Source organism: Centruroides vittatus, unplaced genomic scaffold (genome assembly GCF_030686945.1).
Source record: "Centruroides vittatus isolate TY-2023 unplaced genomic scaffold, ASM3068694v2 contig_300, whole genome shotgun sequence".
Taxonomy (NCBI): domain Eukaryota; kingdom Metazoa; phylum Arthropoda; class Arachnida; order Scorpiones; family Buthidae; genus Centruroides; species Centruroides vittatus.
This window is the reverse complement of record NW_027121917.1, coordinates 1,460,906-1,479,632: the sequence shown is the minus strand read 5'-3', so window position 1 is coordinate 1,479,632 and position 18,727 is coordinate 1,460,906.

Below are 18,727 nucleotides of genomic sequence, written 5' to 3'. Positions count from 1 at the left end.
TCTTTAATACTACATACATTCTGCATTATATATAAATATTTTTCGAAAGTTTTGATAATTTATAATATAATTTTAATATTTATGATCTTTTGTCTTTTATTCTTATCCTAAAATAATTATTTTATCCTCAATGTTTAACAACTCTTTGTAAGTTTAAACCAAAATGGAATTGATTTAAATGAATTATTAAAAATATTGATACTTTTCTAAAGCTAGCTTATTTTCGTTTGAAACATGACAACCAATGAAATAATGCAAATAATTTTAATATGTATATATACCTTGTATATATTAAAATACTTTTATTGGTCATGTCTTTCGAGATTGGGTTGGAAGACGGTGGGGGGTAGGACCATCCCACCATATACGTCACTACGTTTACACACACATGATTAAATTCTATATTTGGTTGTTTACCGGATTTCGGAGTGTGGATAACGGTGGAATGAGCTACCCCTAAAACATAATTCAAATTCATCGTCATTGGACTTAGGTATGTCCTCAAAGTATGTCTTTTGGATGTTGATGAAATTGATACTAATGTCGGGTTTTCTTGATAATTACACTAACATAATTTTTTGTATCTTTTCTAAAATTAAAATATATTTGTTTATAAGCTTTTTAATAGTGATGTAACGAATAGTATATTCGGCGTGAGCCGAATACCGAATATTCGGCCAGGAGCGTTGCCGAATGGCCGAATATTCGGCCAAACTATTCGGCTTGATTAACGCATGTACGAAAATTGGCGCGCAAACCGCATTATGGCAAAGATCGCGCACCGTGCTCTCTATTGGCCCGCTGTCACTACGATTTTTTCTTCCATTAGGTCTAAATTATTTAAATTAATTAATTAAATTATAATTATTAAAAAGTTAATATGAGATGGAGCCTAACGTCTACCTCTAGTGCCAAATTGGTTTATAATTTATGTAATAGCCGTAAATAGCCCGCTATGATTCGGCAGTTGTTGGTATTTAGATGTAAGTTATAACTTATAAGTTATTTTATTTGCAATCGATCATTTTAACTCTTTAATTAAACACTAAAATTTTGTTTTTACTACGTATTTGTAGACTGAATAGTACCCTAAGGATATACTTTAGTGGTGACATAATATGGTCTAGTTTCTCCCCAGTTGTGGAACAGTTCAAATATATCGTATAAATATTAAAATATACGCGAATACGAATATAACATAATTAACTAAACAATAACATTAATGCCCGATACATTCTAACCTACACGCCATCAATGCCATAAGATATCGGGCTAGATAAAGGCTATATTATTATTTAATTACGAAATAATTTAATACTAGAGTTAGATGCTATTTCTTATTAACTTTAATAATTATAGTTTAATGTTCAGCATTAATAAAAGTAACAAAAATGATTAATTTACTGTGTTTTTGTTATTTCTTACTCCTGTTTTTAGGTATTCAGTATTCGGCCGAATAGTGATTAAATATTCGGTATTCGGCCGAATAGTGATTTAAATATTCGGTATTCGGCCGAATAGTGAAAAATAGGCCAAATAGGCCGAATACCGGGTAGTAACCGAATATTCGTTACATCACTACTTTTTAATTTTAAAAAGATACAACAATTAAAGGCAGCATATAACATATTTATACATATATATATATTTATCAGCTTTAATGTTAATAACAATAAAATATCTAATTGCATAGAGCTTATCGAATTTTCAGGTGATAAATAATGATATCAAACGTTGTTCAGAATTTCTTTTAATTATCTTTGAATAGTAGTCTTTATGTAGGAATCTTTTTCTTCATTTTTGTTCCAAGAATTCTCAGATTTAGATCGCGGCGATTTTCAAGCCTTTTACTTTTGTGTTGACGGTAATAATATATAATAGGATGACGAATTGTAAATAAATTCAGTGTAAATAAGTTTATTTATAAATTTTATAAAGCGTATTTATTACTTTAACATAAAGCAAAATTATCTTAACAGGAAACATTTTCTTGATTACTAGAGTAATCATTAATTGCTTTTGTTAACGACCACTGAGAATCTCAAAGTAATTTCTAGTTTAAGTATTCTATTTATAAAATATAAGCGGTCAATACTCTGACAGGAAGTGTATTACTGCACCACTTGATTAAATGAATGCTTTACTACGTCTCGTAAATATCAATAATTAGGGTATTTCTCAGCATTTCTACAAATTTCAGAATTTTCAAATAAATATAATGATTTCATAGATCTATTTCACTTCTATCTGATTAAATTATAAAAAGAGAGTTTCGAATGAATTAAAAATCATCGATAAGTCTATGTTTGATGATCCTTTGTCCATTTGAGTCAAGTAGTCTTCATGTATTTTGTCACCAAAATTTTTTCTATTCTACATGCATGAGGACTAATCAGCTATGTATTCGAAGCCTGTTGCACTTCTAATTTAGAAACGAATCTATTCAGAACTCACTCCTATTTCTTCTATTAGAGAATTTTATTCTAGTTTTTCCTTTCCATCATCACCTATCTCAAAAGTTCTCTTAAACTTTTAAAATTCTTACTATCATTGCCTAATTAAAGTAATTTCTGATAGCCAAATAATTTCGAGAGTAGAATAATCTTCAGTATAAAGAATAAAATAAATACTTCGGTGTCATTTCTTCTATTTTACCTGTCCGTATTTCCACAGCATATTAGTATTTTATTAACAGCTAATCTAATACAGAAGGAAACTACTATTTCTTATCCTCTACATATACTAGGCTGTTGACTGATAAGATAACTTAAGTATATTGCGTAATATTTGTTTATTCTAAACTAATAAATTTATAATTATGCAAGTATATACATTGTATAAGTAGTACAGTACGTTCTTCATTCTCAAGATATGTTGAGTAAATATTATTACTGACGCGTATTATTTTTAACTGATATTATTTTAACAGTTAAGCTTCTATTTATTACAAAACATCACAAAAATTAAGCATGTGGCTGCTGTAATTCTATTTTGAATTTTAACGATCATTTGGACGAAGGTCCTCCTGCCAGTAGGTTCCACGGCCTGGCAGCCGTTTTCTTTTCATTTTGAATACTGCTTGATTAAAGGAAAAAGAAAACACTATAATTAAACACGATGCTTTCTTAACGTACAACACACTGAACATGTTAATTATAATTTTACGCGATCCGGATTAGTCAAAAAGCATATTATCTGGAAATGTTCTTTTCAGACAATCTCGAGGTTCAGTACTTGAACCTCAATATTATTTTGTAGTTCCTAAACTCCTAGCAGACTTCCATTGTTTACAAAATTGCCTTTGACCAGTGGTGATTCGCGCTTTCATCAAAAAAGATGACAAGAACAGAGCGCATCGAAGATAATCCATTATTTTGAAATTTTTTTTAGCGCACCTTCCTCTCTCATGTTGTTTTAAATATCGCTATATCAAAAGGATATAAGGAGAAATCATAACCAACCAGAGACTCGCTGGAATGCTCTAGTCAAGAGTTACAAGCATGTTTCGAAGGTCTACTGGAAGTATCCGCAAGTCCTTCGGTAGGCCCATTGTCCAATCTATGGTTATTAATGAAGTCTTTTGGATTGAGATTTTACAGAATTGTCTCAGAGGACGATTTGATATAAAATTCCAAAATACATTAGTGAGATATTAAAATGGCGTAAGTGTGAACGTCAAAAGAACATCATTTCACGCCTATGTAAGTCATGGAGAGCGAGTACATTAATTTTAAAGCTGTCAGCTAAAGATATACTGTCCTATATTACAATAAAAACTTCAAGATAAATGATGATATATTCCTATACAAGTCTATAGTAGCATATTTTCTTTTTTAGATGACATAAAGCTATTATTGTGTCCATATTTCTTCCATTACTATACATATTTTTTTTTTTTTTTTTTTAACAGTTAAGTGGATAAGTTAAGTCTTATTTATTATTGTTATTTTTTGACTTTAGTTGAACATTATCAGAAGAATTGAATATGTTTCCGCTTTGAAGAATCTCGTAACTAATATTTTCCTGTTTTTCGATCCTGTTTTAAAAGCCCTAAGAGCAACAGAAGATTTATAAAGTGTACAATAAAAATGTTACTTTTTATCACCATAAATAAAATATCACTTCTTCTATAGTACATAAAATAAAATTTCATTTCCGTAATACATATATATGTTAATGTTGTTTTTATGAAGTAGCTAGATACTCTGAAAAGTAGTGTATATAACAGGTTTTAACTAGTTTTCAGACAATATCTGTGTAGCTTAAGAAAACATCAGATTATGTTTTTAATAGTAAACTAAATAAATAATTAAATAAAAATTATTTATCATATTCAGATATAATCAAACCTCTGAACAACGGCCACTGACAGAGACATAAAAAAATGGCCGTTTATGGAGGTTATTTTGTATGCATTTTAAAAAAATTAATATTATATTTCCCTGAAAATCTGGCGCCATTTACAGGTTGCTGTTGTTGGGAGAAGGCCGTTATTGGAGATTCGACTGTATATATATATATAGAATAATTTAATACTACTGTTAGTTCGTCTGTAATACGCTGAGCATCGTATAATTTCTAATTTATAAGGCATACCGCATCAAACCCACACTTTTGCTTCTTTAAATATTTAAAATATATTCTCAGAATTTGAAGTTATATTTAAATAGGTTTTATTTATTTTTTTCAAACCATTAGACGTTGATTTATTGTCAAATATATTGCATTAATGTTATATTCTGACGTATTCACAACTATGAGAAAGTTATACGATATTACTGAAATATTATCTTAATAATTTTATTATATTATTAAACAGAATCATTTAGATGCTAAATAAAATCTGAATTTATTTCTTCAATTTGTTTAATCTTATTAAATATATAATAATTAGTCATACATCAGTACATATCAAATCTTCAAGTATCGCAATTTGTGTAGGTTTTATAAATAAAATCAACGAGCTTTTGAGACTTGTTTGGCTTTATTAATTACATTTTAAACTAAATATTAATTAAGGCTGTCTATAAATTACGTAGTGCAAATAGAGATGATTAGGTTGCCGGTAATTGTTACGATGCGTTACAAGGAAGTGGAGTGTTTACAAACACGCCACAGTATGCTACGGTAATGGAATGATTCATTTTTGTTTCTAAAATGTTGCATAGCAAACTATACTGTTTATATCAGTTTTGTACGTTACACGTATAATTAGGCCTAAAAAATAATGTAAGTTAGCTTTCTGTGCCCAATGCTGCCTGTTATTCCTTAGTACAATTAACGGGGTTGATCGAAGATATGTGTTACTTAATTTTGGAGATGTGACAGCGTTACGAGACGTTACGGGGGATAGAATTTAGTTGAAAAGTATAAAAATAGCTTTACATAACTTATGAATCATCCCAATATTAATTTACGAAATTGAATACATTTTACACTTATTTCAAGCAAATCAAAATAAACTTTAAATAATACTTTTCTTATAAAGATACATTTTATCTTAAAAAAGTCAGAAATCTTGAATTGCATAACTTGTAATTAGAAAATAATAGATTATATATAGATAGAAAAACTTTACATATAAATTACTTTTCAAAAAGTTACTAAAGACAAAAACTAATTATTCAATTGAATTTCTTTATAAAAGTTTTTTCTAGAAAGTATATATTTAAATCTGCCAATACCAGACTTTGAGAAAATTACAACATGTCTTTTTCTTCATGTTATGTGATCTCCTGTACAGTAGATATATAATTCATCATAATGTCTTCGTATTAGTCATAAATGCATTCGAAGAAAATTTTAGAGTTAATCGAATTGAAAATAAATAATAAAAAAAACTATATATAATTTTAAATAGGATAAATGAAACTTGCAAACTGGATTATTTATTTAATTCGTTTTAAAAATAATTGAAAAACTAATTAAATAAATTATCTTGTTTAAATTTATTTAAATTATATTCATTTAAATGAATTATTTACTGATAACTTACAGAATTTTAATAAAAATTGTTTCTTTGTCATTCTACTATAAAATATAAGAAGATTAAAATTTAAATAATTTATATATTTAATTATTTTTAAAGTGTCATGAGTCGAAATATTAATAAAAGTGAAGTGTTTTTCCTTTGTTTCTTGGTAATAAAATTACTATCATCAATATTAGTCATAGTTTAACTTGCATTTCTTAAAACTGATAAACGTAGCATTTATTTTACTTTATCATAGAATTAATTCAAAAATTCCAACTTGGTTAAATTTATTTATTTAATTTTTCTTTAATATACAGTATTTAACTTGTCTAAGTGAAATAAATTGTAAACTAGTAATTTACATAATTTTAATTAACGTTATTTCTTTATAATTCTTTCATAAAGTATAAATAAATTAAATTTTAAATAAATAATATATTTAATTATTATAAAAGGATTTTTTTCTTTAAAATATTTTAATTTTGTATTAGTTAATCTTAGTTTTGTTACATTAGTTTTTGATAATAATGTATCTTTTTGCTTGCAATGAACATTCTCAATGTTGTAAGTAATATGGGGCGCGGGGCCTCATATAAGCTCTCGATTTATAGAAGGCGCATTGTGCCTTTTATCGGGGCCTTTTTATCCTTTTTTTAACAAATGAAATACAAACGAAGTGACATACTCAAAATGTAATTTTGGGGAGCCGAGTTGAACGGATAAAAACGAATTCAATTAACGGATTAATGCGAATTCAATAGAATTCCCACTTTACGTGACAGCTAATTCGTAAATAGGATAGAAATAGAAGACACGACACATTATAAATAAAAAATGCATTTTAATTAAGAAAAGATTTTTGGAAAATTTTCTAGTGTTTATTTTCTTTTTTCTTTGGAGGATGCCAAGGCCCATCCTCCAAAGAAATACATAGAATACGCCACTGAATACGTAGAATATGTTTCTTTATTAATAAAAGCAGTTTTAAAGATTTTATTTTTGTTCGTAAAATATAACATTAATTTATAAATATAGAAACCACTACGACACCCCTAAGTTTTCTCGAAGGACCTGGCTGTGAGACATTTAGCTTAAAAAAATGATGCATGAGTAACCATTTCTTCTTATTATTATTAATGATTCATAAATATACTCAGATTTTTGCGCAGCTGTTAATGTATTAATAGCAAATAAAGAACGAAGTACAAAATAATTTTCTATTAAAATACTGAATTTAGATAATTGCATAGAAATAGAATATTTTCCTAATAAAAGTTTATAACATTATTTTCCCGAATAGTAAACACATAATATGAATATCTACATTTATTAAAGTATGAATTTCAATTTTTTTAATTAAAAAAATATCTAAAATGATTAATTATTAATATGTTAATAAAGATAAAGAAAATATTACAATACATTAATAATATTAATAAAGATTATATTAATAAAGATAGAAAGAATTTGATAAAGAGGAAAGTGCTTTTCACATTTTAATCGTATTGAAGACGGATCGTATGTTCAGACGATAATGAATACCTGTCTAGCTAAAAGGATAAATTTATTGTTTAAAATTAAATTATTCTTTTGCTTTTTAAGAATAAAATATAATTAATTTAAATTTTTATCCATTTTAAGAAATGACAGAGTTATAAAGAGAAGAGGATCGAGAATATAATAAAACCTTCAACAATACCAGGTTTTACTCAAATAAAATTTAAAATAATCATTCTTTGTCTAATTTTTTATGATTTTTGGAATTTATTATCAATTTTTCAAAAATGCTAATTTGTAATTCTATTTTTTTAGTTCAATTATTAAATATTTTTTTGTTTTTTTAAATTTTTGCAACATTACGAATTTTAACTGTGAATTTGCAGATATTTTCTCTACTCAAAATTGAATCGTAATGCTCATCCCGATTTACTAAATGCATCCAAAGTTTAAAATACTTGTATGTCAGATAAAGTTCTGATTTATCTAGAAATTTAAAAAAGAATTCCCAATTCTAATCGAACTGTTTCAATTTACAATATCGCATTGTATGTCGACTGCAAGAAAAACGAAGATCATTCAATTCAATGGCGTAACTAAGCAATACTAAATGGCCCAGAAATAAAAGAGGCCCTTAATCAGTGCCCAGGTTCTGGACATTGTTTCCGTAGAATAATATACATGTGAGAATCTTAAATTATATAAGATAAATATTAATAAATTCCTATACCATCGTGAATTTAGAGTGATAAAGCCCGAAGCATTGTGGGTCCTTTACTATATTTTGTTGACGAGACTAAATTTCTAGTTACGCTATTGATCCAACTGTTCGTATATAATTAATAGATCTAATCTTCTTGATAATTAAGATATAATTCCATATTGACAATAAGATATAAAATGTTTTATTGCTTATAAGAAGAAGCATGTACAGTACAGCACATCTGTATTATTTTAAATAAAATTTCAATTTTTATGCAGGTTAAACAATTTATTTAAATAAAATAATATTTCACTAAAACTTATTCAGTAAGTTGTTATGATTAACAACAGATATTGATCGATCACTTTATATTTATTTAATAATTTTTTAATAATATCCCAGAATTATAGGCGTCATGATTAAGTTATGTAAAATGTAATTTTTTTTAATTAACTAAAACATAATTAATAATTAACTAAATGAAATTTATTGAAACTTGTAAATAAAACAGAATCTCTAGTTTTTATATTTTGAGAAAAAATTTGGTTATCATTCTGACACCGAAAGATAAATAGGGCGATACAAATTATTTGCTTAAGTTCTAATAATTTTGGGTTAAATCGTCGCGAATAAAGCTATTTTTTTGATGCAAAAATGATGCGAAAGAATTAATATTTTGTGTTCTTTTTAAAATACACAGTTAAATCTGAAAATAAAACTTTATATATTATCTTATATATCAAGAACATGTTCGAAATCGTTCCAATAAAAACATATAGGAGTTGGACAAAATAATGTGATCACTTGTGTAAAAGTAGTCTTGGCATTCACTGAGATCTATTGTGCCACTGAAAGAAAAGATCACGGCACAACATTATGATGAACTTTTGAGCCATTATCTCCAACCCATAGTGAAGGTTTGTTTCCAACTAAAGAGGTAGTGTTCGAGAAGATAATGCACCAATATGTCCAGACGTGGTTTGATAAATATCAGGGTAAAGTTCAACAGCTTCCTTGCCATCACAACCACCTGATCTCAACAACATAGAATCATTGTGAGGAATCTTGGAGGCTAAGGAGCGTAGCAAGGCTTCCTCCTTCACGCATACTTTCATAACTTGAGTGCATTCTTCATGAAGAATGGACGCTATCCATAATCTTTATTTGTCTATTCCACGTCGGATAAACGCTGTACTACAAGCGAAAGGTGGACCAACCTCATATTAATAAACATTCAGCTTGATGTCACTTGTGTTCACATCACTTTGTCCAACCCCCGTGTAATCGAGATCGAGTAACGATAGCTGATTAAGTGTTACTTTATACAAAGTAAGATAATTGTTTTTAAAGGATTTTTATTTAAAGTAACTTTTTATCAATACGAATCACTCTTTCAAGATTTTAGTTCATTTTAGATTCTGATTATGTAAATGTTACATCACATTTCTTCGTGCATAGAGTTCCATACGCTCGATTTACATCTACAGATAAGTCTTAAATGCAAAAATTCCAATATTGTTTGTCATTAAAATTTTTATTACGCATTTCTCTTGAATGACTTGGCATTATAATCTATTGTTTTTCATGTTAGAGTTAAATAAACTCTTCCAATATCTTCACGAATAATTCAGATGATCAGTCTATGGAAACAACAGGCAAAAATTTGAATTATTATTATTACAAAAACTTAAATTTAACATTTCCAATTATGACTGTTTATGCTTAAAACCCGTTTCCACAATTCCGTTTTAATGCATTGTATGTAAGAAAATTAATTTTTTTTTTAATTTTGGATATATTCTGCACAAATATCAACAAAAAAAAGCAAAAATATTGGATTTTAATTCATACAAATACACTTTTATGAAACTAATATAAGAATACTTTTTCATATGAAAATTAGAAAATTTTTGAATACTTACATTTATTATACAATTACCCCTCTATTTAACGGCCTAATTGGAAGAAAGTTGTGTCCGTTATTGCCGGAAGTCCATTAAATCGAATGGGTTTTAAAAACATACAGCATATATTAAAATATTATAATATATAAGTATGAACAAAATATTATAATGTACGGTACTGTACATTGGATACCCATCTTGTAGCGTGTTCTATCCACGAATAAAAACAAAATTTATTAATTTTTTCCTTTAGAACAGAAATTTTTTGTCCGTTAAATCGAGGGTCTACTGTAATTATATTTAAATAACGCTCTTAAAATATATTAATTATTAATTTAAAACGTGAAAAAATAATTCAAATTTACAACTCTTATTTTACTTATTTAATTATATTTGTAATTTGTAGTAAATTAAAAATTTATTTTAAACAAATTTTTATGTTTTAAATCTTTTAATAAAACGTAAATTGATCAAAAAGACACAATTGCTAAATAAATTTGAAAACAAATAAAATATTTAAATTATTTTAACATATCGAAAAATCTAAAATATTGCAGCGTGAACGAATTAGAGTTAGAATATTTTAAAGATAATTTACAACCAATGTTATATACAACTCAAACTATTATAGATTTTAATTTAAAATGCTTGAACCCATTTGTTTTAAAATTTAAAGACCATAAATCTATAAGAAGATAAAATAGAATTTGTGGCTAAATTTAATGAAAAAAAATACATAAAAGGAATTTTTTAAACTTTGATAGGGGAAAAAAATTTTAAATACTTTAAATTTATTAATTGATGATCTATTGATTTTAATAAGATTTTTCCATATTCCTAATTTAACTTATACGGAAATTAATATAATATATTATGAGTTAATGGATTCTTCTAAGTGACAAGCAATTAAGTAAGCAAACCAATGGATAATCCGTTTCATATGAAACAGATTATGCATCGGTATTTAGCTGGTTATCACTTAGAATGTGAATAGATAGACGTAATGGAACAGTATCACTTACTCCATTGTGGGCCTGACTTGATTAAAAATCCATTATAGCGCCTACTGGACTAAAAGAGTAAAAAATGACCTGTATTAATTATGAAATAAATAATAATAATAATAAACTATAAAAAGTCAAAGCATACATTTGTACAATTTCACGAGTCGTTTAAACTCTAGAAATTGCCTATAATTTAAAAAGTTTTTGTTTATGCGACGAATTTTTAGAACTAAATAAATAGAAATACATTCATTATAGATAACTTCTGCACAGGCGTTTTGGTACTGGTATCGTACGTGGGATATCGAAGTTAAGTTTTTCAGTTTTTCTATCCACGTTTACTGGCGTAGCACGCAAAAGATATATGGCCTTGACCTCGGAAAAATTTTATCGACCATTGAAAAATAAAAAAAGAGATAGAATACATTTAAAAAACGATTGGATAGAAATTTATTCGAAGTTTTAAAAAATGTTTGTAAGCCACGCTTTGTTTCATTTTAGTTTTTACTTGTTTATCATTCCACTGTGCTTTTAATTATAAACATTTTAAAATAAATATTAATAAAATAAAATCCCTTAAAAATTTAAAACAATACACTAAAATAGGGTAATGTTTTATGATTATAAATAAAATGAAATAATAATTATTAAATCATTTATTATTTAAAAAAGTATAAGATCATTTTATTGTCACTTAATATTTCTCATACTCAGTATAAAATCGATGAAAATGGCGTAATAAAACGTTAAAATTAATGTCATGATAGTAGAGATCAACATGCTTTTACGAAGACCTCAATTAATTCCTGGAATGGGAATTACTCTTAAGAAATAACATAACTCATAAATATTTCGCACTCGTAAAAATTACTTTCTGAGAATTAAATCATATATTAAATAAATATTTAATATACGATTTAATTCTCAGAGAAATTAATGATTTTTTATACAATTCGTATTGATTAAGAAGTATATTAATTTTAAAAATATTTATAACTAAATATTCTTTAATTCAAAATGTAATAGATGATAGAGAACAGAGTGTTTAAAACTCAAAGATGAGAATAAAAATTTAAAAGTATTATTGGTTGTAAATTACAATAAGAACTCCGTTAATTACCATATTTTACGGCATATCAGATACAACTTTTGTCCAAAGAAAAGGCTAAAATAATCTCCAGCGTCTTAAATGTGAAATTAAGATCCATAGGCTAACGAATTCCCCAAACGCCCTTCATTAGGCTAAAATAATCTATATCTGGCCCAACTCTTAATTAAACGGTAACATTTTTATTCAAACATATCATTATTATTTTTAACCAGAATATACTGAATAATTTTTCCCTAAATATTGTGTGCTGAAAAATAAGTTCGTCTTATATGCTGTAAAATACAGTAATAATAGTCGATCGTAGGCTTATAAATATCATTCCAAATCTTTATTAATGCAGTAACAATTAAAACTTAAATGGATATAAATTAACGATTATCGATAATTTATTCTGTGATTGAATCTTAAATGTATGGTTTATTAAATAAATTTAATAATTATTTTCAATGACAATTAAATAACTTATTGTTTTAATTAACGACAATTTAAATAAAATTTGCTAAAATTTTAATAATAAACTTAATTTATTTATTTTAACTTCAAAAAAATCATGTTTATATGACTTGATTTTTATTTTAATTTCTATGAAATTAATATAAAGAAAATGTTACTATATTTAGTGCTTAGATTGTAAAATTATATATTCGATAATACTGTATATAGCAAACTATAACAATGACATAGACTTGTTTAAAAACAATGCTATTAAAACAAGCACATTTTTATTATTTGAAAGAAAAAATTCACTTTTGGAAAATTATTTTAATGTAGAAAACGGTAGCAAAACATCTCTGTGTGGACTCAACTTTGAAATGATTTGCCATTAAAGAAAAATAGAAAACAGAAAGAAAACATATTTAACCGCAAATCTATTTTACTAATCTCCAAACAAATCGTTATATTGCAAATAAAGTCTGTACATGAAAGCAATGGTTACCAAACAAAGGTCAAATCTCCCCAAGGAGAGACGAAACACGAAAAGAAGAGGGAAGGGGGAAGAATCAATTTTTAATATCAAATTCAACTAAATTACTGAATATTCAACCGCATTCTTCCAACTCATAGTTAACAACCTTCAAAAGTATTGATTCACATATTAAAAACTGAATAATAATAAAACAGAATGGCTAGGTGTTATTAACATTGTCGCACTTTTATTACTTCAGTCTCGCCATTTTAATCGACCCGTAACCGATTGATTAGAATCCTGTCGTATACAACTATCTCGAGGTCGGAAGCATTCAACGTATTCAAGAATAACAATATGGTGTTTACCCTTAAGCATCGGAAGAGCTACCTAATCTAATAAATGTAATTGTGAAGAAATGCTTCCTGTAAAGAATTACTTTCGACAATAGAATAGTCTTTGTACAGATCTGAATAAACGTAAGCAACATCATTTAGGTTTGTTTGCTTCTGATTCTTTTAACATAAAAATCGACGTGGTAATAACTCGATAATGATAAAAACCATCTATTTGAACATATTATTTGATTCATTCTTTCTCTACTAGTATTGCTGTATATCTACAGATTTCATTTTAGTGTACGTTTTACTCACTGTGTCATTAGTAGAATGTTGCTAAGCAGCATCCAGAGCCCCTTCAATTCACATTTTGTTGCGTTGGTCGTGCATTACTTGTAAATTCTCTCTCCCCCCGTTTCTATTTTTACTTATATTGATTCATTACACTAAACCTAATATCAATCCACTTTATCATCGTTCAAATAAAATATTTCCATTACAAATACTTCCGGTTATTCTGAATAAATAGTGTTGCAGTATAAGAAATTTGCTTTATTTAGACAGAATTTTATATAAAATTAATGTGTCATCTTCTATATTTTTGTGAATGGTTTTTTTTATCAGATTTTATTCAGTTTTTTTTTAAATCGCATAATGTACTTAAGCGTTAAACTGATGAGTCATCATCATATGAATTCATAAGTATACTACAGTAAAGGAAAATTATTAACTTTCGTTTTATGCACTAATGTAAAGAGAACGTTTATAAATCGATTATATTTATATCAATAAAACGCATATATATATATATATATATATATTAAATTAATTAATAATATAATATAAAGATAATCAAGTTATAAATTCACGCAGCTGCCACAAATGCATATTACAACAATGTCTAAGATTATACATCTTGACATTGTTGTAATATTTGTGGCATATTGTGGCAAGTCCGATATTTTGTATAAAATGTAAAACTTTCTAAATTACATCTGGTTCATTTTTGTATAGATTCCGTTTAGTATTTTTACTCCGTAAATTAATTATGGCTCAGAAGAATCAATAATCAGGAACACCTTTAATTATCAGGTGAGTGATTTTTATCACAAAGAAAGAAATCTGCATTATTACTATAGATTGTGACAAGCATCCAATTCCCAAAAGACAGAAAGAATGTTTTTTGGGTTTTTTTTTTTTTTTGTCTTAGTCACAAACAATAGGGATAGTAGCCAGTTAATGTTTCGTTTTCCTCTGGGATATAATAGTATATATCACGTTAAAGCTGATCTGGCTTACATCAGAATACTAATTTTTGTTAGAAAAAATATACACAGAGGGTTTTATCATTCCGAACATTTGATATCACTGATGAATACTTACGCGCAATTAGATTTGCTGGTGCCTTTTTTACTCTACTATTCAGATAATGGTTCATCCTTTAATTCTGTAATAATTTTAATTCCACTTTTAAAACATCCCTATGTTTTCGTATTTGGATACACAATAAAGATTAAGTGTTAAAGAAATAACAAAAAAAAAAAAAAAACATATATCAAATTTTCCATTAAACGAAATTTTCTGGAATAAAATCTTTGAAATCTTCACATATAATAATAACACAAAGTGTATTACTTCTTATATTATACTGTAACATATATTATTATCCCGTGTAAAAAATCCGTCAAATAAGTGCAAGACTGTCTTATAAAAATATTATTTTAAGTATGATCTGTTTTACAAGACTGACGTTTTACTGCTCACAGAAATTATTTATAGTAAGATTAAAGTTCTACATAGATATTTTTCAACCGTAACTGATCCGTATTCGAGAAAGTTTGATCTTCACCTATATAAAAATATAAAAAAATAAAATTTATCTATATTTGTCGATAAGTTTACCACGTTATATAACTCAAAGATCGAAATAAATGTAATTAAAACAAATAAAATAAAAATAAAAAAATTATCTGATCCGAAGAAATTAGAAAGATTACTACAAATATAAGTTATGTTATGCATCTAAAGTTAGTTCAGATAAATGAAAAATAAAGGTATCCCTCGTATAACACGGTAGTTACGTTCCGAAAAAGTGCCGTGTTATGCGAATCCGTGCTATACGAAACAAAGGACTAGTGCAAAACCCGGGGGTTACGTTTCATAAGTTAGCAAAGTATACTATTCTATTTCGTCACAAAGAAAAATATGTTTATAGAAACAATCAATAATTAGATAACAATCACAATTAAAATACTGTATTACGCGTTAATTAACATTAATTTTAGTTAAACGAGGACGTTTTCTTTTTACAAAGTATTGTTGTCTTTTGAGGTTTTTTGTTAATCTTGGTCAGAAATATTAGCAACGTCATCATTTTTCTTATTTTTATCATAAAAAAGTTTATGAACGACGAAATAAAAATAAAAATAGGTCTATGTTATTAAATCGAAAATTTGTTCTAAGGGCCCTCGTTGGTTTATTCGAGTACTAATAAATTTTTCTCCAGAATTTGTGTTCGAATACCGAATTTCTCAGTTGGGAACAGTTCGAGTACCGAGATACCGCTGTATTTCATTCGTCACTTTTATACTTACATACGATTAAAAAAGTTTAATAACACTCACCTAAAACTGTTAAAATAAACTTTACTAAATACGAAGATAAATCTATAAATCCAAAACACGGTGACAGTCTTAAATGCTAATGTCTGAAAGCAACGTCAGCAATACCTGGTTGATAGGAAAGCCAGGACAAGGAAGAAAAATTGTACTATCAGTTTTCATTAAAGTAAATCTGACGAAAGGCCCACACAACCAACCACTTGATACCAATTGAAAGTTTCAATATTCTAAAATTCATGGACAAATTCGACACGTATGCTTACTTGAATAGAAAAAGAAAAAGAAATGCCGAATAACGGAGTTTTCACTTAAAGTTGTGAAGTTTTGTATGGAGGATTTCTCGAATCGTGTTAGAGAGAAACCGGAAAGTGTTGTACGGAGGTTATCAGCAATTTTCAAACCGTGTTGTAGAAATTCCATTTGTACGAAGGATGCATGTACTAGGCAATCTATGGAATAATTTATTAGTTGTGGACAAGCTGCAGTTTGCCCACATTTCCGTTCACAAAAATTTTGGTGACATATTGCTTGAGCATAAGCGCGTATATAGAATATGCGGTATTTTCTACTTTTTTCATATTTTCATTTTAAAAGCATTTATTTTATCGTTCATCAATACAATAATAAAAAAAAAAAAATATATTGACATTAAAATAAAGTAATGAAAAATTATACTTTACAATCTGCAGCTTAACGAACATAACAATTCATAATGTGGTCCTCTGGGAAACATTTTCAAAACCGGCCCCAAACAATCGATACGACATGACAGAGTTTAGCTGAGAGATTTCACAAATGAACATATGGGTGTCACGAATACAGAAACACTACAACTATTTGCGGATTAATTTCACAGAAGTGTTCGACGCAGAAAAAGCACGAAAGGGTAGACTCTTCGCAAAAACGATCGAACAGATTGCACGAATGATCAGAAGGATTCCGTACGGCGTGACAGGAAATATGACTCAGTATGCGGAATAGAGAAGACGAATCCCGCAGTTTAACGGAATGATTTTACCTAATTACGGAGCCACCAGGGCCACAAGGCAATTGGTTCAAAAATTTTATTTTGGGAATACAAATCTTAAAAATCAGAATTGAAAACCATCATCGAATCAGAACATCGCCTGACTGTCCGGGAAATCGCGAAAAGATTGAACATACTGGACATTATTCAATTATTTGTCGACATCTAAACATGTTAGGGAAAGCCAAGAAGCTCGACAAATGGGTAAAACACGAACTCCGTGAGAGAGATAAGGAGCATCATTTGGAGGTCTGCAGTTCTTTAATTATTCGTCACAAAAATGAAAGTATTCAAATAAAATTCTTCTCCATTTACTTTATTCTCCAGACTTTTTGCCAATAGACTATCACTTGTTTTTTATACATTTCGATAGTTTTTGGCAAGAAAAGCCTTCGAAGAAGAGGATGCAATAAAACTTTGATAACTTTTTGGCTTATCATTCTTGAGATTTATATCAAATTGGCGTTAATACATATCTATCTTTGCATTGGGAAAAGTGTATTAATGTTGGTGGAGAAAATTTTGATTGGATATGTAAGTTTTAAATTAAATTAAATCAATAAACGTTTAAAGTCAGAAGTAAAAATCGGTCATTTCATTTGCAACAATCTAATAATTATAATTTATTCATTTTAAAATTCGCAAATTACTTAGTATACTATTGGCTATTTACTTTGTGATTAACTTACCTGCCGTCTCATTTTTACTTTCCCGCCTGTTATATAACGGTACGAGTATAACATAGGAAAAGTACAACGATCGGTCAAAAGATTTATACATTTTTGGACCAAAAACATTTGTGGGTTTTCTGGATATATGGATATTAGTGTCTGTGGGGACGATTTTGTTTACCCACTTTGAATAACTCCTGTACCTTTTATCGAAAATTTCTAAAATTTTGCAGGGAGGTTTGTGTATTAGGGGATTGATGCTATTAAATTTTGGAGGTTAAACGTCAAGGGGGGGAAATAGTGGAAGTCATGTTTATATCGCGCGTGGGTCAGACTTAATGAAGATTTTGGTTGTTAGCATTTATAGTGTTTCATAAAACTCATCCTTACCCTCATAATTAAGCCTTTTGTCATTTTATAATACTAATACTTTTGTCATTTTATAATATAATATAAAAACTTTTAAAAAATAAAATATCGTAACAGATGGCGAGACATTCAATTTAATTTTTCTCGGGAAAGTTACACAACTCGTTGCTGGATTTTTTTTTTTTTTTTTTTACATTTAATTGTAGTAAATACTGTATAGTATATAGATTGCCTTGGACAAGTCCAATTTCCTCATTTCTGAATTTTCGATAGAAAATAATGCTAAACCACTTACCTCTCTTCGGCCATTGAACAGTCAAATAGTTTTTATAAAAATGATTTTTAGTTTTCAGAATAAACGTTTGTTAGAAGCCGTAGTGATAGACATTGTAAGAAATAATAAGGAAACCTTCAAGCATTTTTATCCATTTTTCATTGTGGATCTTTTGGAAATGTTTTTTTCTGATGTTGCCAATTTTCGGATAATTATCCGCTAATTTGAGGATATTTTTTGTAACCTAGAGGAAAATTGATAATTTCTAAACTTTTTAGAAAACCTGCTAACTTGTTTCAAAATAAATATTTATAAATCACCGAAAAT